At 37.9% G+C, this 26,668-nt stretch overlaps 1 long non-coding RNA gene across 2 annotated transcripts; it reads right to left on the bottom strand.

Moving 5' to 3' along the window:
- Window positions 1-5,800: 5,800 nt before the first annotated feature.
- Window positions 5,801-24,945, bottom strand: LOC124860841. 2 transcript variants are annotated; one of them, XR_007036456.1, is made up of 5 exons: window positions 24,884-24,945; window positions 12,150-12,267; window positions 9,669-9,723; window positions 5,939-6,207; window positions 5,801-5,859 (listed from the first exon to the last, which is right to left on the bottom strand). It is a non-coding gene; the product is annotated as an uncharacterized LOC124860841 (long non-coding RNA). The 2 variants fall into 2 exon arrangements; XR_007036457.1 differs by lacking the exon at window positions 9,669-9,723.
- Between the last annotated feature and the right edge of the window lie 1,723 nt (window positions 24,946-26,668).

Raw genomic sequence — 26,668 nt, 5'->3', positions numbered from 1 at the left:
TTCAAAGAGTTTTCTTTATTTTCATGACTATGGAAATTGTAGATTCACACTGAAGGCATCGAAACTGAATTAACACATGTGGAATTATATACTGAACAAAAAAGTGTGAAACAACTGAAAATATGTCTTATATTCTAGGTTCTTGAAAGTAGCCACCTTTTGCTTTGATTACTGCTCCGCACACTCTTGGCATTCTGTTGATGAGCTTCAAGAAGTAGTCACCCGAAATGGTTTTCACTTTACAGGTGTGCCCTATAAGGTTAAATAAGTGGGATTTCAAGCCTTATAAATAGGGTTGGGACCATCACTTGTGTTGTGCAGGACGTGGACACAGTACTGTCCGGATTATGAATCTGTAAACATTATTTAATATTAATATTTTTATATTTTATCAAATCATATTTCGGTCTGTTAAGGGTTGTCCTGTAAATACCAGCCCATTAAGGTGATGGTATTAGGACAAAATAGAAAGGTGTGAGACAAGCTCTGACATTATTGAACAGCATAAACTCTGCACATACATGGAATGAATTCACACAATTTTTTAAAATACAAGAATTTATTAACAAAAATAATTCAACTCAAAGTCAAACATATTTCAATCAACAAACTCTTTACTATGCTAAAACAATCCAACTAAACTACCAAACAGAATTAAAGAATAACGAAGACTAATAGGCTATGTACAATATAAACAAGTTGATTAAAGATGATTGAAAACCATGATTGAAAGAGTGATCCAATATTACCATGGAATGTTATTTATGTTTGAGAACCAAGGATTATTTTGAAGAATCTGGAAGTGACATGAAGTTAGTCTTGGAACTAACTTAGACAACCATTCACAATGCAAGATCAGATAAAATATTATTTTAATAAAATAATACTTTAAGAATGATCTGCTGAATAAAACCAACCTTCTGGAGGACCAATTCTTAACGGGGTCTCATTAACTGCCTTTATTTATTAAAATAATATTTAAAGAAATATTATTAAAGGAAATGGTAAAATATTTAAGGCAATATTTGGAAAAGAGCCAAATGTTTCTGGAGAAATGGGGCTTAATTGTTGTTTACGTAGTTATCAAATTTAGTAAAATGATGTTAAGGACACATTATTTACTGGATTGAAAACTGGCTTACATGAGGACCGCCCCAGGAAAGGAAGACCAAGAGTCACCTCTGCTGTGGACGATAAGTTCAGCCGAGTCACCAGCCTCAGAAATCGCAGGTTAACAGCAGCTCAGATTAGAGAACAGGTCAATGCCACACAGAGTTCTAGCAGCAGACACATCTCTAGAACAACTGTTAAGAGGAGACGGAGTGAATCAGGCCTTCATGGTAAAATAGCTGCTAGGAAACCACTGCTTACAGGCAACAAGCAGAAGAGACTTGTTTGGGCTAAAGAACACAAGGAATGGACATTAGACCAGTGGAAATCTGTGCTTTGGTCTGATGAGTCCAAGTCTGAGATCTTTGGTTCCAACCACCGTGTCTTTGTGTGGCGCAGAAGAGGTGAACGGATGGACTCTACATGCCTGGTTCCCACCGTGAAGCATGGAGGAGGAGGTGTGATAGTGTGGGGGTGCTTTGCTGGTGACACTGTTGGGGATTTATTCAAAATTGAAGGCATACTGAACCAGCATGGCTATCACAGCATCTTGCAGCGGCATGCTATTCCATCCGGTTTGCGTTTAGTTGGACAATCATTTATTTTTCAACAGGACAATGACCCCAAACAAACCTCCAGGCTGTATAAGGGCTATTTGACCAAGAAGGAGAGTGATGGGGTGCTGCGCCAGATGACCTGGCCTCCACAGTTACCAGACCTGAACCCAACCGAGATGGTTTGGGGTGAGCTGGACCGCAGTGTGAGCCAACAAGTGCTAAGCATCTCTGGGAACTCCTTCAAGACTGTTGGAAAACCATTTCAGGTGACTACCTCTTGAAGCTCATCAACATAATGCCAAGAGTGTGCAGAGCAGAAATCAAAGCAAAAGGTGGCTACTTGAGCATCCTAATACCATCGCCTTACTGGGCTGGTATTCACAGGACAACCCTTAACAGACCAAAATATGATTTGATAAAATGTTAAAATATTAATATTAAATATTAAATAATATTTACAGATTCATAATCCGAACAGTACTGTGTCCACCTCCTGCACAACACAACTGGTGGTCCCAACTTCATTTATAAGGCTTGAAATCCCACTTATTAAACCTGACAGGGCACACCTGTAAAGTGAAAACCATTTCAGGTGACTACCTCTTGAAGCTCATCAACAGAATGCCAAGAGTGTGCGGAGCAGAAATCAAAGCAAAAGGTGGCTACTTTGAAGAACCTAGAATATAAGACATATTTTCAGTTGTTTCACACTTTTTTGTTCAGTATATAATTCCACATGTGTTAATTCACAGTTTCGATGCCTTCAGTGTGAATCTACAATTTTCATAGTAATGAAAATAAAGAAAACTCTTTGAATGAGAAGGTGTGTCCAAACTTTTGGTCTGTACTGTATGTTTTGATACACTGGATTCTGGATTGTTTTTATGTACATAATCTTAAATTAGCTTTTACCATTGTTTCTGTGCTAACATCTTATTATCTTGATTTCTCCTTCCGTTCTTACCTGCCACAGGAACTACAGATGGAAATTAGCTAAGAAGTTAGAATCTGTTCCGGTGCATTTTTATCAGATTTTAATTCAATTCAAATTCAAAGATACTTTATTGATCCCCGAGGGAAATTTAAAATTCCTGTACAACCCATCCAAACATACATCATGACACAAGACAAGGGGGGGACGGGTCACCGAGGCTTTGCTGCCCACTCACAGGCGCTGTCCTTGCTAGATGAGAAAAGAGGCCACATTAGGAAAGTAGAGGGAAAAAATCATATTTCACACTTTATCCTTAGCAGGATACAGTTTGAGATTGCAAAAAACCTCAGCACAAAGAAGGAACAAGTTTCCAAAACAACATCATGCCGGGAACGGTGAAGGTGGTGTGAGGGGTGCATATGTTTATGTTGAGTATGTTTGTGTGTGCAAGTAAGTCCATGAAGCACTGTCACAGAGAACATTGTCCTTGATGGTTCGTTAGAATGTTCATCAACCGGTCACAAAATTCTGAGCAAGTCCACAGATGTCCTCAGGGAAGGGAGGGGACAGAGGGAGCAGAGCGTCATGTTTACATAACTTCCAGGAGAAGTTGAAGATAACCAGCCATCAAAGCCGTGCAGGGGAGCCAGATTCAGAAAAACAATAATTATTTGGTTAAGGCTGACTCTTAATTTTCCGTCAGCCTTGAGAGTCTTGCTGGTGCTTCTCAAAGGCGAATCCAAACAGCCAAATTCCTGGTCTTTCGCCAGATCCGAGCAAACAACTTTCTCCAAGATTTATCCCTTTTCATCCCTGAGTCCAGGAACCGCAACCTGCCTGCGGTCCTGTGTAAGGATCACATCCAGTCTGCGATTCAGCTCATGTAACATCTCAGTCTGAGTGTTGATCGCCCTGAAGATCCCATCACACATGCCAGGCAACCTCACAATTGCCAGAACAGCTGCTGACATTCTCCAAATTTCTCGATATGCCAGGTAACCACTGACCCCGAAAAGCAGAAATCCTGATATCAAACATCCAATTATATACATATCTTCCACATCCTCGACTGACATTATCGACAAACACACAATCCTCCACTTCTGCCAGGAATCCATTGTGTATCCGGAGAAAAACGTCCAGTCTGGACAAGTTGGGCTCTCCTTCACCCTGTCTTCTCGTCGAGAAAATTTGATCAATTGCATTGAGAGACCAGCTGACCAAATCCATAACTCAGAATTTTGAAGATATGCAAAAAAGAGGCTCCAAAAAGTAGACAAGACACAGAGCTGAAGCAGGGCAGATATGGGAGGGGTGCAGGAGACAGAGAAAAAGCGTCCTCCTCCACCGAGAGCAGAAAGAAAGAATATTTTCTATAAATTGTCCCCAACCAAATAAAAGTAAAAATAAAATAAATATACATTTTAAGCCTTGTATTTATAGCACCATGTATATACAAGAATAGCACACCATATGGAAAGAACATGCATAAAGTCCAGAAGACACATTAAAATAAAGGTGTTAGATGTCTAGAATATAGAAATCAAAGTTAATTTTGCCTACTCCTACTTCCTTTTTACAGTTGGAACCATCATATAGCATAACAGCATAATAGTGTGCATGATGTACCTTCTCAATTTTTGTGTCTTTATTTAATGTTACCCTTGTTCATAGTTTCCTCTTTTGTGGTGATTGTGCTATAACACAAAAAAAAAAAAAAAACAATTTCACTTCTCTCTCAAAGCTTGTTTAATTGTATTGATATGGAGATGACACAGTAAGAATTAAAATGAGCTGTTATAGGTGTGCAAGTCTAGACACCAGCAGTGACACTGAAAGATGCCAAAAAATATATAATCTCGGCCAGAGTCTGTTCAACCTTCTGGCTTATAACAAGCAGCTTACAAGCAAATACTGCTCTATGACCTGACCTCAGATTAGTTACTTTTCTGAGGCTGCAAGGCTGCTGGATTCTTGCTGAACACCAAAAAAACATGAACTAATCTCAGAATCATCCTGGTCTTCTGAAGGCATGTTTTCTAGTTTTCTTTAACTCCTACTAAATTGTTCCTCAATTTTCTGTTTTAGTTTCAAATTATGCACATCGACAGACTGCGGGGCAATTAATACATCAATGTTTTTCAGTAAACATATTTCTATTGATATGAAATTCACACCTTATGTTGGCAGCAACACAAATAATTCACACCTACAAAGAAATCAAAACCAATTAGTTATCTAATTAAGTTTTGTGTAATGAGGTGATGAAGTGAATGCACTTATTAAATATTTGTTTATTACTTAGCAGAAATGTCTTTGTTGGTAAAGACAACTTTAAGTGGTCTTCTCTATGTGGAGAAACTGGTCACATGCATTGCTCTGGTGTGATTTTGAAAATTCTATTAAACAAACTGACTTCCAACCTTCTATGCATTTCTATTCAGGTGAAACATTCTAGCAGTTTTATTTTCTTTCTCTGAAATCAATTGAGAGCTTTTCTTTTTTTTTTAAAAGAAACATTCTTACATCTGGAAGACGTCTCTTGACTAGACTGATAAGTAACTAAGATGAAATTTGTTGTTAAATTACGAACTGGAACATTTTGAAAGTGGAGTAGTAGAACCATATCAGCTCTATTTACTTCACTAATGCCTAGCTTTTAATGTTTCACGTGTAGTTTACTTCTCTTTTTACATTGCACACTTAGAAATGTTAAGCACCGAGAAGTCTCTTAGTGTTTGTTATCTTGTCTATCTGCAGATGCACACAAAGGCATTCATACCACACTCATCAGCCCACAAAGATAGTCTCTGAACAGATAAATCTCAAATGCAGATCTTGCTTTCAAACAGAGATACAGATGACATTTTGACTCTAAGAGGAAGATAAACACACAAATCCATCCCACTGTACCTGGGATTTGGGCCAAAACACGCGCATACCTCTGCCTCTCTAACACTTGAGAGTAGAGAGGTATCAGTTTGTGTGTGCTCACCTTCCTATGCCTTTAATAGCTGTCTTTTCTTTTTTCCATGTTCCTTCCTATCTTTTACTTTCTCATCATTGTCTCTCCTTTCTCCTTTAGGTTTAATTTACATTCTTCAGTCTCTCTACCTCTGTCTGTCATCGTTTTTGGTACTGAGTTGACCAACATGAAGAACACAGTCAGGAGACTGGAGGATGTTTACAATTTTTATTGTAACTGGTTTGATAAGTGAATCAGGAATCCAGGACCAGGAACAGAGAATGAGTCTTTAACTGCACATGGACAAGGATAGGTAGGATTAGTAATGATGCTGGAGGATATTGGAAGATTGAGAAGGGAGAATGTGCTTACAGGGGATGAGATGATGAACCACCAGGGAGGAATAAGCGGGGTCTGGGATCAGCCAGAGGAGGGTGAAGTTGGTCCAGAAGGAAGGTGAGCTTGGCACAGTGTGATGGGTCTTTGTAGGGCGGCTTGGAAGGTGAACATGGTGGAGGGTGAGCAGGGTTCGATCACAGGAGAGTCAGAGAAGGGAGGAGTTAGTCCGCTGCCATCCAGAAAATTAGTCCAAAGGAGATACCATGAATTCATGCAGGTAAGTTTAGGAAACAGGAAACGAGCTGGAATGGGAGCCAGAACACATGGCACACACAGTTGGTTAACACTCAGGCATCAAAGTGCTGGCAGCAGACAGCTCTAACCCTCTCCTGATGAGGCTTGATGTTTAACACCTGTGCAGCACTCAGCTACCATGTTCATATGCCACCTGGGGGAGGAATAAGGAAGCAGCAGGCAAAAGAGGAGACAAAATCTCCCAGATCCCGACACTGTCTGCTTTTTGCCTGCCAGCATAAGTCACCATGTGCTCTGGAAGGCAAAAAATAACTAAGAACTTTTACTCTTAGTCCCTACCATCAAGGTCAAAGGCAAAACAGCAAGTGTCACTGTTTATTTATTTTTTGCATTTTTAAATATTTTTTTCCAACTTCTGCTGATTTTAAACCCAGCAGTTCCTTCTTTAAATAAACACATAATGTGAAATGAACCAAAAACCAAAAGCATCAAATCCAGAAAAAAAACATTTCATGGATCTTGGGAGGTTTTCTGGCTCAACATTGTAAGATGCCATTAGTTTCAGGGTGCACTTTCTTCTCCTCAAAACAACTCCTTGAGGTAGTTTTAAAATATATTTCTTCAAAACAGCGACCGCTCCCGCCATTTTTGATGTCACAGTTACGGTGCAGACGTGCAAGTTGATGATGTCCCTATTCTCCAATTTTGCACACCTGTATCCTGCACACTTCAACCCCTACGTGCACTTTTACAAAGTACCCACTTCATAGAGGGGCGTTGGGTGTAGCGTGGGTATTGGGACAGGGCCCAAAATTGAACCTTCCTAGCCCACATGTGTAAAACAGATTATTTTCTGTTAATTTAATTTCTGAGCCCCCCTGAATGCCTCACAGGTGAAATTAAACTTAAAGTGGAACTAAACTCCATGTAAAAGAATAACTCCGCCCCCAGACAAATTTTGAAAACTGCCACCAATGTGGGTAGTGCCAAGTGTGAGGATGAGTGGAGGGGGTTAAGTGGGGGTGTTGTCAGGAGGATGAGGGAAAGTGGCAGCTAGCCTAATTTGGTATATTGAAACATGGAGAGCAGAGCAATGCTGGTAGTTTTGTCATGGCTATATCTTTTCAGGTGTTGCTGCAGAAGCAGTCTGCCCTAAGTTGCTGCATTACAACCTTTGCATCAAATTGGCTGCTGAACAGAGTAGAGGCACACTGACTGTGTACTGACTGATGTAGAAGTGTGTTGGCTGTTGGAGAGAAAAACCCTGAACAGACGTTAGCACGGGTTAAGTGGAAGAATTTTAACCTGAAGTATTTTGGAGGGTATGAGTGGGACACGTTTCATTAGCTACACTCTTAGAAATTTCTGTAAATTTGTGGCAGAATTCTTCCAGTAACATACTGTTATTCCAAAATACTAGTGACTAGTAACTAGTGGCTGACTAGTGTTAACGTTTTCTGTTGTCAAAATCAAGAATGACAACTATCAGTAGACTAATGCAAAATAATGGTCCAATACAGTAATTTCTTTTGGCATTTGCAACTTTGACAGTCAGCATTCAACCTTGAATTTTTAAGTATCAAAACAGTAAGTAAAATCACTCTGAACAATGTAAATTATGGCTTTGCATGGTATAAAGTCAATATAGAACAGACATGCTGTTATGTCATAGTTTACTTTTGATGACAAGATGCGTTGGGCCACAATCAAGTAGTAGGGATTTTTTCAGGGATGGAATTTTTAATATTTAGCCATAAGCCAATTATTTTGTGCCTAATGTTATTTTCTGCTCAGTGATCTCTTAACCATATTACAGAGGCTGAACAGGCTTTGGGAATTGGTCCAGCACAAGCTTTATTTGTCACACCATCAAACATTACACTCTTCTACACACCGTGAAAACTGATGGCATACCCACCCAAGTCTGCTTTCTAAATGTCTTATTTGTTGTCTTTTAAGTTACTTTTTATTTTATTGCAGGTTACATATGTGGACAACGATTTAACTGCGTTCCTGGACCACATGAAAGGTACAGTTTGAATTTGATGTTATTTTACAGTCAGTTATTACCGTCAGTTTTATATTTTATTGGTACCCCCGAGATTTGAAAAAAGAAAAGCGTTCTTAAAAATGACATTGTGCAACATGTTTATGAGGAAAATACAACAGAAACATTTGTCTCTGTCCATTATAGGTGGCAATGAGCAACTAGTGGCTGGATACATGTTCAGTGCTGAAGGCAATGTCATCTTTGAGGGGTCCAGCCAACATTTTTGACAGGACTTGCAGCCGTGCTTGTCACTTTATACACATTCATCCTGAAATATCAAGGTAAGGCTGCTAACGGTAAAACTATGCCTATGATTTCATTCATTTTGTTTCGAAAATACTTCTAAATGAGTAAAATACAAACAATGAGAAGATTTAAAAGATATAAAGCCATTTATACAGTTGACAAATGTGGTGATGTATTATCTTAATGTGTTTAATGTGTGTTTCCCTGAGACATGGAAATGTGCTCATTTTCTTTAATTTGTTAGAAAATAAATATATATGGTTTGTTTGTTTCTGTCCTGAAGAATGTTACTTATCCTCTTTTGTGTTATGTGACGTAATGATTATGCATTTTAAAACTGTACCAATCTAGCACTTCTAACAAGAAGCCTACACTGGATAAAGTACTACTATTGTGCAACTACTACTAGTGCTGCTAAGAAACTATACAGTACATGTGAATTACTGGTTACTGTGGTTACATTGTTTTACTGCTAAACTAAGACTGTACATTAAAACATTGCTCTACATTTGTTGCAGAGGCTTACTGACAAAGTGAATGCAGTAATAAAACTTACTGTAAAATAATAGCAGCTCCAGATGCCAGAATTTTACTATATATTTAGTTTCACCACTGTATTTACCTTAACTTAATTTTTTACAGTATCTGTACTGTTTTCACTTTAACATTAAGCTACTGTCATAATAAAATACAGTACAGATAATGTAAATGTACAGTAGTCGTCTGTAGCTGCCAGTATTTTACTGGAAATTTACATGATTATTTCTTTGAGTGTACCTGTACTTATAGATTCCACTTGAAAAGTATGTTCTATTGTTTGAGTAGTGAGCACGAGATGTAGCAACAGGTGTGCCATGCAGCAACTCAGACTGCTGATCTGACTGTTAAGGTTCTGAAAAAGCGTATGTCAGAGATACTGAGTGATCTTGTATTAAGGTTAATTTGAATAAAAAGGGGCATGTAATTGTATTTTAAGTTATCTGCATTTAGTAGGAGCATTTGGTAGGAGCAAATCTATGAAACTGTGATCATTACAAGGACCTCAGGTTTTCCAGGTTTCGAGAAGAACTACCTTATTTTTAAATTTGTTTGCACTTTGTTGCACTTTCAGAATGTCGTAATGTGAGGTGGTGGCGCAGGACCAAAGTATAAGCAGGACGGGAGCCGCATGGTGAGTAGAAAGGATTTAATAATAACTGAAATAAAACTTACAGCAGGGAACAGGCTAGAACACAGAGACATCAAACTAGGGAAGACAGCAGTGGATCTGGACGAGAACAATGAGAAACAGTGGGTAAACCTGAATAAACTGAAATAAAGCAAGTAAAGAACATGACAGTGTAAAGAAGGTAAACCTAACTCAAACCCAAAACCTAACACAGGCAGATTATGACACAGAGATACACTTAAAATCTATAATCTGAATTGGATGACTGAAATGCTATTATTTTATTTATGGAGGACGTCTCCTTTTGCATTTAATTTATTTGTATATTGAAGTACCTATGCAAGTATCTTAAATACATTTATGTTCTTTTCCCAAAAGGGTGTAAGGTGTGGTTCTTGTGGGTTGAAGGTTTCTAAGGGTGTATTCACACTTGCCACTTTTGGTCTGCTTTAAATGGACCAGAGTTCGTTTCCCCCCTTGCTCCGGACCTTTTATGCTGGTGTGAATACACTCAAGCGAACCCTGGTCCGGACCAAACAACTGGACCAAGACCCACTTTTTGAGATGGTCTCGATTCGATTCCAAACGGATTCTGGTGCGGTTCGCTTATGGTCTGAATACAATCCGGCCCCGATCCGAACCAACTACAAAAAACGTACGTCTCTTTGGACATAAAAAGCCACCATAGCCGGTAGCAAAGGTGTGTGTTGTAAGGTAATCATACCTGATAAGTTGTGTGTTGCTTAGCAACGCTACTGACTTGTTGTGGGACAAGGCACGTAGAGAACGTCGGCGTTCAGCACGCATTCTCCGACGGGATTCCAAAATTATAAATAGAAAGTCTCAAAATCTGTGTTGAATGAGCTGCTCTTGACTCTCACAATAATATTGCAGCTGTAATGATGGCACAAATATGCAGAACAGAGGTGCTGCACGCAGCACGTCTACAGATGTTTTCCTAAATTTCTGGTTCTGTGCTCTGTCCCACCCCTGTCATTTCTGTCCAGTGGGAAAAATGATCATCACCCACGTGGCTTTGTTTACAAGTAATTGTTCACTTGCAAAAAGTACAATGTGAAAACAAACTGCACTGAATGAAAAAAATAATGGTCCGGACCAAACAAGCGGAACAAAGGACTTTCCTGGTGTGAATACACCCTAAAGCCCCCTAAAGAGCTGCTACTACCAATCTCCTTCCCAGAACCAAGTGACTCATGTGGACAAGAAGAAAGATTTGTGAGTATACTTAGCCTTTTGTGAACATATGATTCTCTGGAGCTGTTAAGGGCTTGATCCTTGAACACACTAAAAGATGCTGAGGGATTACACATGCAAGACTGTTTTATGCTGAAAACTAAAATTAAACAACACTTTGAAGAAGCTATCTCTGCCGCAAAAAATCTCAGTGGAAAGGGAAATAGCTCAATTTTGAAAATAAGACGAAAACATAGCTGAAACCAAGCATGCAGAAGGGCTTGAGAAAACTGATTATCTATGATTATTCTAGTTTTAAAATGACAATGTTGGTAGACACACACCCCAAAAACCTGCATCTAGAACCACATTTAACATTGGATCTACAAGGTTAAGGCTGAATATACAGTTCTATTCAACAAATTATAATATTAATAAAAAGTGAAGTTTATTTCAGTAACTTTCATTTATTAAGTGAAACACACAATATTGCTTAATTACACAAAGACTGATGTTTCGAAGCCTTTATTTCTGTTAATGATGATTTTCTGCTTACAGCTAATGAAAACATGACATTTAAGCGTGGAAAATTATATCAGACCAAATAAAAAAACAGTTTTAATTCAGAAATGTGGGCTTAAAGAAAAGTCTGTTTAATACCTGCTTAAAGGTTGTTATTTTCAATCTGACAAAAGGGTCATTAAAACGCATATTCTAATTAATAAAATATGACTAAGTGCCCATCACATTTTGGAGATTTTTATTATCTTTAAATGGGGTTCTTTGTTTGGTGTTTTGGTCTGTTGACAGGTCTGTTCTCTCCCATAATCATGTTCTGAGAAATTGAAATGCTCCTGCAGAAATTGGACAGAAATTATGACTCATAACTGGTTTTAATAGTCACATTTGTTTTTGCCATAATAATTGTTTAAAACTAAGACCAACATGACAAATAACACAATGTCTGCAGGAACTTTTATCTCTGTTCTTGTCATTCCTAGGATATCACTCTGTATATCCTCAATGGAAGCGTTATTAAGGGAGACATCTCGTTTTGGTATGTAATTAGGTTGTAAAGGACACGGAAGGATTAGATGAAATGATCCAAATAAAGAACCTGGCTGTATGGCTGTGTGGTAAACTAGTGTACATTGCACCACTCCTACATTCATACATTTTCCCTGCCCCATTATCTCTTCTAACAATCCCTTTCTTGTCCTAGCATTGCCTTGTAATTCACTGACCTCTCTCTCTCTCGGACTCTCTCTCTCTCTCTCTCTCTCTCTGTGTGTGTGTGTGTGTGTGTGTGTGTGTTTATGTGTGACACATACTCTGAAGAGTTTTCACAGCCTCACTCTCCTCACTTTTGGTCCATCTATCTTGCCACTCCTTCCTCTTCTCCTGAAAAGTATCACCTCTCCTCAAGGATGTCCTGGATTTGCAGCCTCACTGTAACAATAGGATTTGTTACAGGGGAGATACCAAAAATGAGCGAATGATGCATGAAGCTGTGGGGTGATGTGATTGGGGTGAGGACTCTGTTTGCAGCAATATCTGGTTCCATGGGGCACCAGTGTGGCACATAATGGGGAAGCAAACAAACTGGGTCAAAGGACTGACGTGGGTGAAGACCAAGATGTCAGAATGAGATGAAGAAAGCAAGGTTAAATTTTTTAAAAGGGTCACTGAGACAAAAAAGGGTATGGTAGGTAATGAAGCCTGTTTTTTATTTCAAAGGGCACATTGGGCGCAATAACTGGTCGGTGGCTTTAAAAGAACGAAGTAATGATGAGAGACAGATGATCGAGAGTGGAGATGGAGAAAAAAACTAGGGTATGGAGAAAGGAGGACATGAGAATGAGAGCTGGAAAATGAGAAAGATACGAAAACGTTGGATTGGGAGTATAAGGTGAAAACAGACAGGTTGTCAAGTCTTATTAACACAAATGGCAGATGTGGGTCTTTCCTTAAAAGCTACCTCTGTGTCATTCAGTATAGTTAATTCAAATGCTTTTTGAATATCTAGATCAGCTTGTGCATTCAGACCCTTTACTCTGATACCCCTAAATAAAATCCATGGCTAAGAATCACAATCAGAAGCTATATAATTACTACCTACGTTTGTTTTATTCAGTTGTTCTGTCAAGGCCTCAGAAGTTTGTCAGAGAACATTAGTGAACAGACAACACCCTAAAGGAACACAGGAGACAGCTCAGAGATAAAGGTGTGGAGCAGAGCTATAAGTAATACAACAATATCCAAAGCTTTGAACATCTTACAGCACAGTTCAATCCATTATGCCATTCAGAATGGAAAGAGTATGGCACAGTTTCATACCTACCAAGACACGGCTGTCACTGAAAGTGACAGGAAACCCTTAGTCAGATAAACAGCTAAAAAGGGCTAATGATAACTTTGGAAGAGCTGTAGAGATCCACAGCTTAGGTGGGAGGACCTGATGATAGGACAACTGCTCTGGTCAGATGAGACCAAACGTCTCACAATGTCTTGTGGAAAACTAACACCTGACAACACCAACACCCACCCCTTCCCGAACACAGAATTCATGAGAAAATGCATAGAGGCAGGGTAATCCTGGTAGAAAACCTGTTCGGGACTGGAAACGACTTGAGACAGGGAAGCTACGGTAGTCTGCTTTAGACAGAACCGTACTCATGTGTTACAATGGCCAAGGTAACCCCTTGTCACCTGAATTTATGTTCAGCTATATGTTTAAAATAAACAAACATTATATACACTTTGGTATTTAGTATGCAAACGAGAAAAAATTAGACATAACTGGACTCAAGTTTGACCACTAGATGACAGCAAAATTCCAATGCAGTCCGTGGTACTAAACAATATGCATTAACAGGAATTTGTGGTACACATACACCACCTTAGCTCCATTATTGTTTGAGTCTAAATCATTACAGCTCTCTTCATAGGGATCAAATTTCAGATCTAAATGAAACTGAGAATCTGAGACAAAACTTGAATATTGCTGGTTACAGAGGCTCTCAATCTAACTGAGGTTGAGCTATTTATCAAAGAAGGATGGACAAAAGTATGAGTATTAGTTATCTATCATCCTATTTGCATTTTAATTTTCTTCTTCAAGACTGCTCATTCTTTCACTTAATTAAAATGAAAAAGAAAAAGACATTTGAGATTTATTTTTCAAAATGTACCCCAGCAAATAGATACCAAAATTCAATTTGAAATGTAAAATTTGAAAATGAAAAAGCATTTCCAGAAATGCTTTTTCATTTTAAGAATGTGGCTGCATTATTTGACCCATAAATAAAATTAGTAATCAATCATCCTATTTGCATTTTCTTCTTCATGACTGCACATTTTATGTCATAATCAAAAAGAAAATAAAGCAGACATTGCTTTTTCGTTTTTGTGGTCTGCCATCAAAGTACTGCCCAGAACTCAAAAATGAAAAAGCATTCCGAGCTGCGGGCGCAGAAGAGTGACGTCAGCAGCCGCCCTTCCTCAGCTCCCTGCTGACCGAGCTACCCATCTTGTTCGGTGGGAGGCGCTGTGCACATCTGCAGTGCATTACATTGCAAACGTGCCGCGAAATTGATTGAATTGCAGCAGGGCCGAGCTCAATTTGTGGCAGTGGCAGGCAGAACTGGTAGTTCCGGTGGCAGGCTGTGGCACCTTCGTGGCATCCTTATGGCCTGGGACATCCAGCGTGTTTTTAAGCATTTATTTATAATTTTCTGTGAGTGACGATTCAGAATAGCCACTCGTGCTGTATAATAAACCAGCTGTTTGTGCAATAAATCTTCGTCATCCTTTTAACACGTCACACATACACATAGTGCTATTTATTTTCCATGTCAAGTAAATACAATCGCCTTATGTTATGGGTCTAAAGCTGTTTATTAAATAATAATTAATAATGAAATCATTATGTAAAAGTAACAGGCTATAACAATAATGACATCCCATTTGCCGATAATCAGCAACAGCTTCCACAAAAACAGCGGCAACCGCATTGGCAAGTTTTACGGCCGGTGTGGCACCTTCTGGCATCCTCGCGGAATCCCGTGCCACCCTTCCGGTGGCAGCTTCGGTGGCAGGCTGTGGTGGAACTGCCACATCCTGCCACCGGAACTACCAGTTCTGCCTGCCACTGCCACAAATTGAGCTTGGCCCTGCTGCAATTCAATCAATTTCTTGGGACGTTTGCAATTTAATGCAATGCAGACGTGCACAGCGCCCCCTACCGAACAAGATGGGTAGCTCGGTCAGCAGGGAGCTGAGGAAGAGCGGCTGCTGACGTCACTCTGCTGCGCCCGCAGCTCGGAATGCTTTTTTGTTTTCGAGTTCTGGGCAGTACTTTGAGGGCAGACCACGAAATCGAAAAAGCAATGTCTGCTTTGTTTTCTTTTTGATTATGGCATAAAATGTGCAGTCATGAAGAAGCAAATGCAAATAGGATGATTGATTACTAATTGTATTTATGAGTCACATAATGCAGCCACATTCTTAAAATGAAAAAGCATTTCTGGAATTGCTTTTTCATTTTCAAATTTTGCATTTCAAATTGAATTTTGGTATCTATTTGCTGGGGTACATTTTGAAAAATAAATCTCAAATGTCTTTTTCATTTTAATTTAGTGAAGGAATGAGCAGTCTTGAAGAAGAAAATGCAAATGCAAATAGGATTATTGATAACTAATTTCATTTATGAGTCAAACAATGCAGCCACATTCTTAACATGAAAAAGCATTTCTGAAAATGCTTTTTCATTTGAAATATGGTAACAATTTGCTTCCATACATCACTGTTCATGTCGCATAATTCCAAATCTTCCCCTTTGTGGTCAGTTGAGTCTGCTTAAAAATCACCAACGTTATTTAAAGTAAATAATATTAATATCAAGTAAATATTTATAACTGGAATTTGCCCATATGGTTCCCTTTGAGTAATTTTACAAGTATGGCAATTGAATGAAAAAAGTGGCTAATCACATGATCTAATAAGAAGGGATATTATATTTTCCTACAGGGTCAAGTTGGTTTGAAAAGCATTTTTAACATAGAAATGAAATTATAATTAAAAACTGCATACTGCATTTACTCAGGTTATCGTTGTCTTAACATTTGTTTGTTGATCTGAGTGACAAAGTGTGACAAAAAGGCAACAACAGGAGGACTCTATGGGGACAACCATTTTTTACACAGCAGTGTACATATAACAATTTAACAGATGATTAAACCCAAAGCAGTTTGAAAGCAAGGAGCACCCTGTAGGGAAATATGGTTTTAAGTATCTTGCTAAAAGACAGTTGGGTGCTGGTGAAGTGTGGAAAAACTACCAACCGTCAAATTGAATATTAAACTAAAATACTTTAGCTTCTTGGCTGCAGTTATTCCGTATCATTAAGGTTACCAAAAAATCTAAATCAAACTAGTCTTCGGGGACCAATACCCTTAAAACTGTGCAGGTTTCTAAGGTCCACTTGAGATGTTTGGCAGGAAGAATATGGACACTTGTTTAGACTGGCAAAATTCTCTCAGTGTATGTCCCCAGTTGGACTTTATGATGAGGTTATGGCTTTAAGGTTAACAGATCAGATGTTGCAGGTGTAAACAAAACTTTGTCTGGGTCATGGTTGTATGTTAAGGAGTAGAGATGTCAAAATAATCTATATTACTGATACAAAAAATTTAAACATATTCCTTTGCATCAAAGTCAATATAAACGTGGCTATCTTCATCTTCCCAAGTTGCTGCATTTTTCCAGATATCAATGCTGCAATAACACATTCACTCAGTCCCTCCCCTCCCTACAGCAACTCTGCTAAACATTCACGGCTGAGAATAAAACAGAGAGCTGCTGCTGGAAGTTTAAAACTGCTAAAATAGAAAGTACTTCCAGAGAAGAGTGTCTCTTTAGCCAATGAGGCAAACATAAAAGTACTGTTAAAGGTACTTTACCTATGAGGTAGAGCAGGAAAAGCCAAATGCAGAATGATGGCAGATGCTAGTTGTGCTATGGCTTCGCCCTCCATTACTCCTCTGTTTAATTGTAAAAGAATTAGCGGCTAATGTAGCTAATAATAAAATGACTAACCATTATCAACCAGTGTACCCAAACTGAACCTGATAATTAGACCAGAGGCTACTCAGAACCAGTACCAACCTACCGTAACTACTGGTGTTGCATACTGTACAAATGCATTGACCTGATCTTTCTCTACATCGGTAAATACTTTTGTATGGACATCTATGTTTACACTGAAACAAGAATGGAATAATGCTCATTTTGTCCCTCTGTGGGAAAACTTAAGTGTATCAGCAGCAAAGTGAGGCAGATGGAAGAACACAAATGTAAAATAACTACATGACTGAATTTAAGTTACAACTATAACTTCAGTTATCTTGTCTACTGTTTTGCAATTCTGGAAAGCTCTTAAACTATATTCTTTCTAAGTGGGTGCTGAATTGCTACTGTTTGTGTTTGCTCTAAATAACTCACTGAAAATGTCATAGTAATTTTCTGCACTTTATTAGAAATAACTATTAAAAGATTTTCACTTTTCTGAGACTTTTTTTTCTTTATTAAAACTGTTGTTAATAGTTTTTAAGGCTTTTTAGGCAATTTCAACTCAGACTATTTTATGTATTTATTTATTTTAAACTTAGACTTTAACATTGTACCTATTTTAACTTTTACTTCCACTTTTGCACACGGGTACATGGGTATATGTGTGCAAGTTTTTAATTTACCATAGAGTGACAGAACGGGGGCAGATGGTTGACTGTTTGGGTTGCTCTGGTACACAAACACACCCAGGTAGAGAACAGCACAAAGCCACACAATAAAACATTGGTGATTCTGAAAACCTCTCACATCCACAAAAAAGAAAAAAAAACTAGGTGCTGTGTGGTTACTGAGTAGATTTAAGCAGATGATTGTAGCAGCTGCGTTTGTAAAATTATGCTAATTTCTTTCTTCTTTCTTTTGCATTCATGAGGTTTTTTGATGCCTTGATCACAAATGCATATAGATGACGAAACCTGTTCTTATTCCCACATATTAAATAGTCGTAGTTGAAGTCTAATTCTGCAGCATATCTGAACTCACCACAGTAGCCATAACACTCCCGGTCAAAGGGTGGCGCCAAACACACTAATGTAACACTAATTCAACTGAGCTCAAAGTAGTGTGGATATTAGAGTGTACTCTGCAGGCGGCTAGCTTGTGTTCATGGATGTGGAGAGGTGTTGAGGCCATTCACTACACCAACGTCATAGCCACGTTAAAAAAAACAGACTTTTTAAGCCCGTTTTACTTTCAGTTCTACACACTGTGTTACATTTCAGTTTCACTGCTGTTGTATTAGCTTCAGAAAAAGCTTCATGTTCAAAGTCAATACTTCATCCTTGAACTTTTCGCCACTTTCCGCTATAATTAGTTTTGCCAGTGCCTCAAACCAGTAGCAGAACATGAGTCCCATCAGTGTGATATAGCTGAATGAGTAACTTATTTTGTTCTGATCATTTCTCCCGGTATAGCTGCTGTAGGTAAATTGTAGTTGTATAATTTTTATACTTGTTTTTGCTTCAGCTTCACACATGTTCTGTTGTTGTTGTTCTTTTTATGCTAAAATTTGTTTGATGATGTAAAAAATCAACAAAACATAAAATAGGAAAAATCTGTAAGGGCACTCCACTGTATAAATTAAAGAACTCATGTATTATGTTTGTGATTTGATGCAGTTTCTCGTGAAATCCAATTTTAAGTGCATATTTAAAAAGAAAAATATAATTTGTGAAGTTGTTATGATCCTCCTTGTTAGGAGGATATCTGTGTTAAACTAATACTAGCTAAACTTAAAAAGTGAAGGGAAATGTTTCAGTGATAATTTATTATAGCTTAAAAATTACATGTTGTAGCTATACAACCCTTACATTAACTTAGTGCTTTCCCAGAAAACATGACAGATTTTTATCATAAAGTGCATATTACGTCACAGAAATGTAAACAGTGAGGCTTATGACATCATGGAGATGTGTTTACTCCACAGTAAAAGCCTCCTATTCATCATTAAAAAGTGAGCCTAATTCACAAAGCTGTGCAGCTTTACGCCCACACAGTCACCTTGCACCTTTATAAACACCCACCTCCACCTTAACAGGCTCATGCAGTCTTTCATGAAGGAAAACTCTTCTTTTAGGGTGTTTTTCTTTCAAGCTAATATTCCTCTGCCTCACATCAGGTTGTGTTTATGTTTTAACCTTTAAAGCTGCACACAAAGCTAAATGTGCTGATGTTTGAAAATAAAATAAAGAACAAAGATATTGTAGTTTATTTAGCAAAAGTTTCAGCATTTTACCAGCTGTCTTTGCTAGTGGAATCAATCCAGATTAAGTATCTTTGGTTATTAAAAAAAAAAAGAAAAAATTGGACAAAAGATTTGCTTTTAGCATAAATAATTCGGTCCTAATATAAACTGATTAGAGTAATACCTTTTGAAATGCATGAGACTAAGAAGGGCTACACGGTGGTGCACTGTTGCTTTGCTGCTAGATGGTCCTGGGTTCGAATCTCTTTCTGCATGGAGCTGCTCTCTCTGTGCAACCGTGGGTTCTCTCCGGGTACTTGTTCCCATGGTTAACCTCTCGGGGTAATTGGTGTCTTTAAATTGCCCTTAGGCGTGAGTATGTGGGCACGCAAACCTGTTTGTCCTGTGAGTTTCAGGGTGTCCAGAGTGCAGGGTGTCCAGAGTGTACCCCACCTCTCACCCAATGGCCCCTGGACATAAGCACCATCCCCCCTGTAACCTTGCAAGAAAATAGATAATGGTTGGTTTATATTAAGAAAAAAATCAACAAAGAATGATTCAGTTGTTTTACAGTCAAGGGAAAGGCTATGGTGCATTCTGGTTTTACACAGGAACGGGACATATTTTCTGCTGAGTAAGAACACTGACAAGTGAAACCAACTGTCAAAGCCAGTAAAGCTTTGTGTTTGAGATGGGCCCATAATAAACATAAGGGGGAGTTTTCAATATTCAGTTCTACTTAACTCAAGCTAATTCATTTAGTTTATTTATGTAGCACTTATTCACAAAAAAAATGTAAGCCTGGGTCGCAATGTAGAGGAGATACAGTTTATATACAGAAATGTTTGTATTATCCTATCAATTCCATTACCTAGATTAAAATTTAACTATATGAATTACAATTTGATCCCAGTTATAATGCATGTGGTAAAATATGTATCTAAGGATGCCCCCACTATACAAAAACACTATGTGTAAACAAAGGCTTATTGTCTTGTAGTTTAGTGAGTTTAGTAAACATTTTTCTAAATTTATAAAAACTATTTATAAACCTGTTTATAAACCATCCATCCATCCATCCATCCATTTTTTTTATACCCACTTCTTCCATAGTGGGTCGCGGGGGAGCTAGTGCCTATCTCCAGCGGTCTATGGGTGAGAGGCGGGGTACACCCTGGACAGGTCCTGTGGATAAACTATTGAGTTCTTTTAAATTCTTTTTTTTGGGCTCGAGTCAGTTCCCCTCTAGTCACTTTTTTTTTTCTAGCCCATTTCATTCCCATGGGTTGCCAATTAGTTCCATCCTATTTTAACTTTCTACACAATAAAAATGTATCATCCATAAAAATGTTCAAATATCACGTATAATTGACTTTAATTGTATATTATTTGTTGTTAGCTTTGTATTTTATCCCATTTACATTAGTTATAATTCTGAACCCATTTTGGGCCAGTTCATACAACATATGAATGGGCCCATATGACAGATATGACAGATTGTGACATCAGTTTAAGCCAATCAGTTTTGACATGACCAGCAACTGTTTATAAATCCTGACTGAAATTGTGCGTGTAACTCTCATGTGCAGCTGTGTTTATAAATAAAAAAGAACAGCTGGACATGCTGGACAGGATTCTGCAGAAATTCAGAATACAAAAGTTACTGGAGGGGACATTTTAAGTGAAGTAATAACCTAGTGCTGAGCAGCTGATATGGCTGTTGGAAATTCAACCAGTTTGTTGCAGGGTTTGTTAAACTTTTGTTTGATTATTTGTTTTTAAGGAATCAGTCAGTGTTTCTGCTGCTTTTGATAAAAAAAATTTCTCATTAGAAACCAGTAATGACAAAAAACAAATGGTAATTTTATATTTGTTATAAAATGCTAAATGTTCAATTGAAATGCAAGACCACAATTTGTGGTGAAAACTGGGTTGAGGAGGTGTTTAAATTTAGTTTATATTCCTTTTTATATTTTAAATTAATAAAATGGAAAAACAAATCACCGGATAAAGGAAAAGGAAATAACCTTCATATCTCAACTTGCGCTAACAAGGTTCACTGTATGCTTCAACCTGTGACATCACTGCCCATACAGTATATGGTCATGGTGAGCATTTTCCACAGCAGGCTGATATACAGACAACTAAAAATGCAGCAGCTTTAAAAAAATACCTATTGTTCAAACTCATCTAAATATTGGATTTGTGTTTATTTTATGTGTTTCTCTCCTTGGTGTTAACGTTATTTGGGAAAGCAGCTTTGAATATCAAAGGAACAATGCATCCAACAGTGAATATTTAGTTAATTATTTTTCATTATTTCATTTATCCTAACGGATTTTTTTTTTTTATATACGACTATATAAGTACTAAAACACTGAGTTCTGGAAAAGCATTGGTAGTACAACTGCATTTGTGGTTGTTAGGAAGATTTGGGATGCTACTGTTTTTACCAAGTTGTTTAAAAATGCTAAATTAATCAAAGTTTTGGCCAATTAGCATATTTTGTGAGGAATAAGATTGAACATTGTTCTATCTTGAAAAAAATGACCAAGAGTAAGAGAGCGAAGCCCTTATTTTGTGCTTATTTAATTAATGAGGATGCATTGGCCTCCCTCGGTCCACATATCAAACTATGATGCACTTGGTTCCTCTGGTAATTAAAGAAGTTAATGTATTCTATAATAATTTTTAATGCAAGTATGTTTTTGTATTGTAAAAAAAATGTTTTGTGTTGTTTTTGTAATAGGTGGTTTTGTGGAGCTGTACAGTTGAATTCTTGATCTGCTTTGCTTATAAAGTTCAGCTATAGTTTCCTGCCGCCTACTGTGATGAATTTAATATAAACGCTTCATCTGCAGCATAAATGTGTCAGCAGTTGTTTTATGGAGGTTGGCTGACATGGAGCTCATTGCTGTTAATATTATGTAAAGCAACTTGAGGGTATATTTTGAAAATCCCATCTGATGGTGCCCATAAACTAACCAGCTAGACAGCTGGAAAAACTCCAGGAACAGCCGACATTTTCCTCCCATCTAATCTAAACATTTTATTGGGTCAATTACATCCTTCTAGCAATGACTCAGCAATGCATATCCTATTATACCTGTTATGAACTTTCTTAATCAGAACCCTACCTAATGTTATAGAACATAATTGAAGGACAGTACTAATACAAGTCACTTGTTGTTACAGTTATGTCAGAACAGGTAGGTGTGGGATAATGTAAGAATCCTTTCCAGTTTAACTCGTCTGTACTTAAAGTGATTGCGTGCTTTACCCAGAACTTTAAAAGTGTTTCAAATTATTTGGTAGCGAATAGTTGGCAATGTAGTCCTTCTAAAATGATTAGTGACTAATCAACTAATTGTGATGTCCTGTAGTGTGTGTGCAAACATTTAAAAAACAAATAGAGTTATGTGTTGTTCACAGAAAGAAATGTTGCCATTTTAAAGATACATAATGTTACTTGTTGCTGCATGATGACTCAGACATTGGCTGAGTGATGACATTCCTCAGTTATTTTGACTAGGTTTTAAGCAATGACAGTTCTTGCAGGACTCCTGGGTCAGTTGATTATGGTTTTCACTCTTCTAAATCTGTGGTGGTCCAAATGCGAAGAAAGCATTGAAAATGTTTTTTTGTGTTTGTTCCAAAAACAATAAAGTTTCCATTAATCTCAGATTTAATTTTAATTATGTTTTGCTGAGTGCAGAATATTCAATTCGAGGTCTGGTGAGTATATATATGTCATACTTTGAACTAATGATGTGAAGACAAACCCATCAAACTAGCCCTTTAATTTAGCAAAGAGCCACAAGTTTCAAATCAGCTTCTTTAGCCACCTGCGGAATACAGCAGTTTTACTGGATGGGTGGATGGATGGATGGATGGACGGACGGACGGACGGAGGGATAAAAGACACAATGAAACAGAGAAAATAATGACATTTTTCCACACCATATATTCTGTTTTACATCCTTATCTAGACCTGGACAATAACTAAATCAAATTGCATACTTTTCCAGACTGTTAAAAATCTATTCATGGTTAGATTCATCGTGGTGATGAATAGGAAGAGTAGTCATCTGCAATCAGAAAGAGTCTTGGCTTACATATTTAGGCTTAAAGGTGTTGTGATTATGAATCTGAGAATATTATTTCATATTTAATATTAATAATTTAATAATTTATCAAATAATATTTCGGTCTGTTAAGTGTCGAAGCCGTCTCTGCTTCCCCAGGTCCGTTGATTTGGGCACAGGTTTCAAAAGAGTGAAATAAACACAAAATACAATAAGCTTAAGTTCGCCTTTGCGCAGAGTGAGAGATGATGCTCCAGCCAACGCCTGCGAGCCCAACTCTGCTCTCTCTCTGGTTCCAGCTCGTTTTATTAAGTATCCAGGGTGTGTTCACATTTCCTTCTTTACATATATCATATCACTCAGTTGTATAACATAACATTTCCTTATGTCCAAATAAGGAGTGCTTCTTGTTATTAATTCCAGCAGACTCATCTTATCTTGTCTCCGGCCCTCCCTGTCTTTCACCAATTTATGACCTTGCACTCTCTATCCTCTACTCCCTGTCCTCTATCTGCACATTCCAGTTACACACATAGGTAGTTTATATTCTACAACATAAGGGTTATCCTGTGAATACCAGCCCAGTAAGGCGATGGTATTAGGACAAAATAGAAAGGTGTGAGACAAACTCTGACATTATTGAACAGCCAAACTCTGCACACACATGGAATGAATTCACACAATTTCTTAAAATACATGAATTTATTAACAAAAACAAGTCAACACAAAGTCAAACATATTTCAATCAACAAACTCTTTACTATGCTAAAACAATCCAAATAACTACCAAGCAGAATTAAACAATAAGGAAGACTAATGGGCTATGTACAATATAAACAAGTTGATTAAAGATGATTGAAAATAATGACCGAAAGAGTGATGCAACAATACCATGCAATGTTTATGTTTGAGAACCAAGGGTTATCTTGAAGAATCTGGAAGTGAATTTAAGTTAGTCTTGGAACTAACTTAGGCAATAATCAGCACACCTTTAGACAACCATTCACAATGCAAGATCAGATAAAATATTATTTTAATAAAATAATGTTTTAAAGAATGATCTGCTGAAAAAACCTTCTGGATGACTAATTCTCAATGGTGTCTCATTAGCTGTCTTTACCTATTAAAATAATATTCAAAGAAATATTATTAAGGAAATTGTCAAATATTTAAGCAGGTATTTTGGAAAAGAAACAACTCTTTCTAGAGAAATGGGGCTTAATGGTGTTTACTTAGTTATCAGATTTAGTGAAATAATGTTTAGGGACTATTATTTACTAGCTTGAAAACTAACAACCTTTCTGGGTAAATATTCTTTAGCAGGCAAGCACGTGTCCTAAGCCGTTAGCAGTTAAAGCTAACAAAGAAGCTGCTAGCTTAGCACCAGAATCAAACACACACCTTTAAAAATACAGTAAATAAAAGGGTTAAAATGCATAAGCGCGGACGACGCATTATGGCCGATATTCTGTGTTTAAAATCACCCTTTAAGTAAAGTTTGTCTTAACTTTAAAAACGCACAAACACAGAACACAAAGCTGAGCACGTGTGCTTCAGATAGCCTGCTAGCACCAAGATAGCTGAGTTCAACACAAACAGAACCAATCTTCATAAAATGAAAAACGTTTGGATCATTTCATCCTAAATGTCTCTCTGCCCAAACCCTTACCTCGTTTGAATTGTTTTGAGGAGGAGTTGTCCAGGCAACGACGAAGTTTGAAGAAAGCTCTGTGAACAAAGGGTTAGCTTCCAGCTAACCTCCGTAGCTGTGGATGAAAGACGGCTCGTTCTGTCCGCCAACCAACTGCACATTACCGTAACCACGGTGATGCGGGGCTGTTGTCCTTCCTTCAAACTCGGCTTGAAGAGACAGCGTCTCTACTGGGGACTTCTCTGGAACACAGTTTGCTTCTGCAGGCCTCAGAGAGAGAAAGTCAAGTCAGGCTTGTACCTTAATTCCTTTCATAAATGACTCTACCGTATACACACACAGTGATTCATTTGTACTTATCTTAGTGCATATGATCGATGATCGTATGACACTCTCGAATCCAGTTGAAGAATTTATGTATTTTTGCCAGCAAAGAGACATTAGCGTGCCAGCCTTGCATAGAGTCCGAGTGGAAGAGACAGGATGTAGCAAGAACGGTGCTTTTATTTGGACAATGACATCACAGGAAGTCCGCAGTTACCCCGTTTCCTGGCTGTGCCGGAAGTAGGTTAATGCAATTTATTTTTAAAGTTCCAGGAAAGTCTGTACTGGCCTTTCACATTGTAACCATGGCTGTGGGTCCCAACAAAGGTTACAATTAGCTATCAAAGAAAAACAAATAAATATACTGCCATAGCAAAATGTAAAAGAATGGGCAAAAAAGGCAATATTCCTGTTATATGGACTGGGTTATTGTTTGTGAAATCTGATAACATATGCTGGTACAATAAAAATACATCCCAATATTGTAATAAGGACTGTGGTGGAAGAGGCCTTCCAATTGCTTCCAAATGATCTTTTAGATGGCTCCGCAGATGGTCGCCTCGGCGTGTTGGTGCGCATTGTCTTGTTTTGTTTTTTGCTTTAAAACGGTCTTCTGTGATGGTACCCGGAGCTCTCTCACCAGAGAACTCATGCACATACTACACCAGAGGAGTTATTTCCGACTTTCGCATCTTATACTGCTCTACATACTGCTCTACATTTACTCTCACTCACTTAAAACTGTGCACATATTTATACTGTTTAATTTGAGTACTGTATTGCACCGACTACGCCAAAACAAATTCCTTGTATGTCCAAAAACGCACTTGGCAATAAAGCTTTTTCTGAATCTGATTAAGCAACAAAGCTGGGTCTGCTGTCTCTTGTTTTATTATTACTCTTGAGTTATAGATGTTCCAAAACAATGATTCTTTAAAACAGCCTAAAACCACTGAGAGATTATCGATTTGATGTCGTGGGGTCCTGGGGTCACAAAGCACTTGAGCACTTTGCAGTTGGTCAGCCAGTGTTGCCAATAAACCCTTGCATTTTGCATCAGTTCTAACAATGCATGAAATGTTACCCTTTCTACCTCTAGTCCCCTGTAGAGGCAGGACTCTAGTCCATGCCATCATATTCCAGAGATATAATGTGTTCAATAATAAAACAAAGCATGGTGAAGGTTAGAGTTAAGACCTTAAACTGAACAGGGAAATTAAGGTGCTTCCCCGATGTCCTGGCATTCTTTCAGAATTTCATTACCTCAAAAAGGAACGCCCAGAGGTCAAACACATTTCATCAGCTCAGGTTTGCCACAAAGGCTGTGAGTGATTAAAATTTCAACCATATCCAGCTGTGATGTCAGTCTACTGCAGTGTTACATCACGGTGGGAAACTGTTCAATTCAATACTTTCTTTTATCTCCTGTCATTGTCATTAAGAGGAGCTTTTGTTCTGTTTAGGTTCTGCGGTCAGATC

The sequence above is a fragment of the Girardinichthys multiradiatus genome, chromosome 23, assembly GCF_021462225.1.
Source record: "Girardinichthys multiradiatus isolate DD_20200921_A chromosome 23, DD_fGirMul_XY1, whole genome shotgun sequence".
Classification (NCBI taxonomy): Eukaryota; Metazoa; Chordata; class Actinopteri; order Cyprinodontiformes; family Goodeidae; genus Girardinichthys; species Girardinichthys multiradiatus.
The sequence above is the reverse complement of the archived record's forward strand: the minus strand, read 5'-3'. Positions and strand labels throughout refer to the sequence as shown.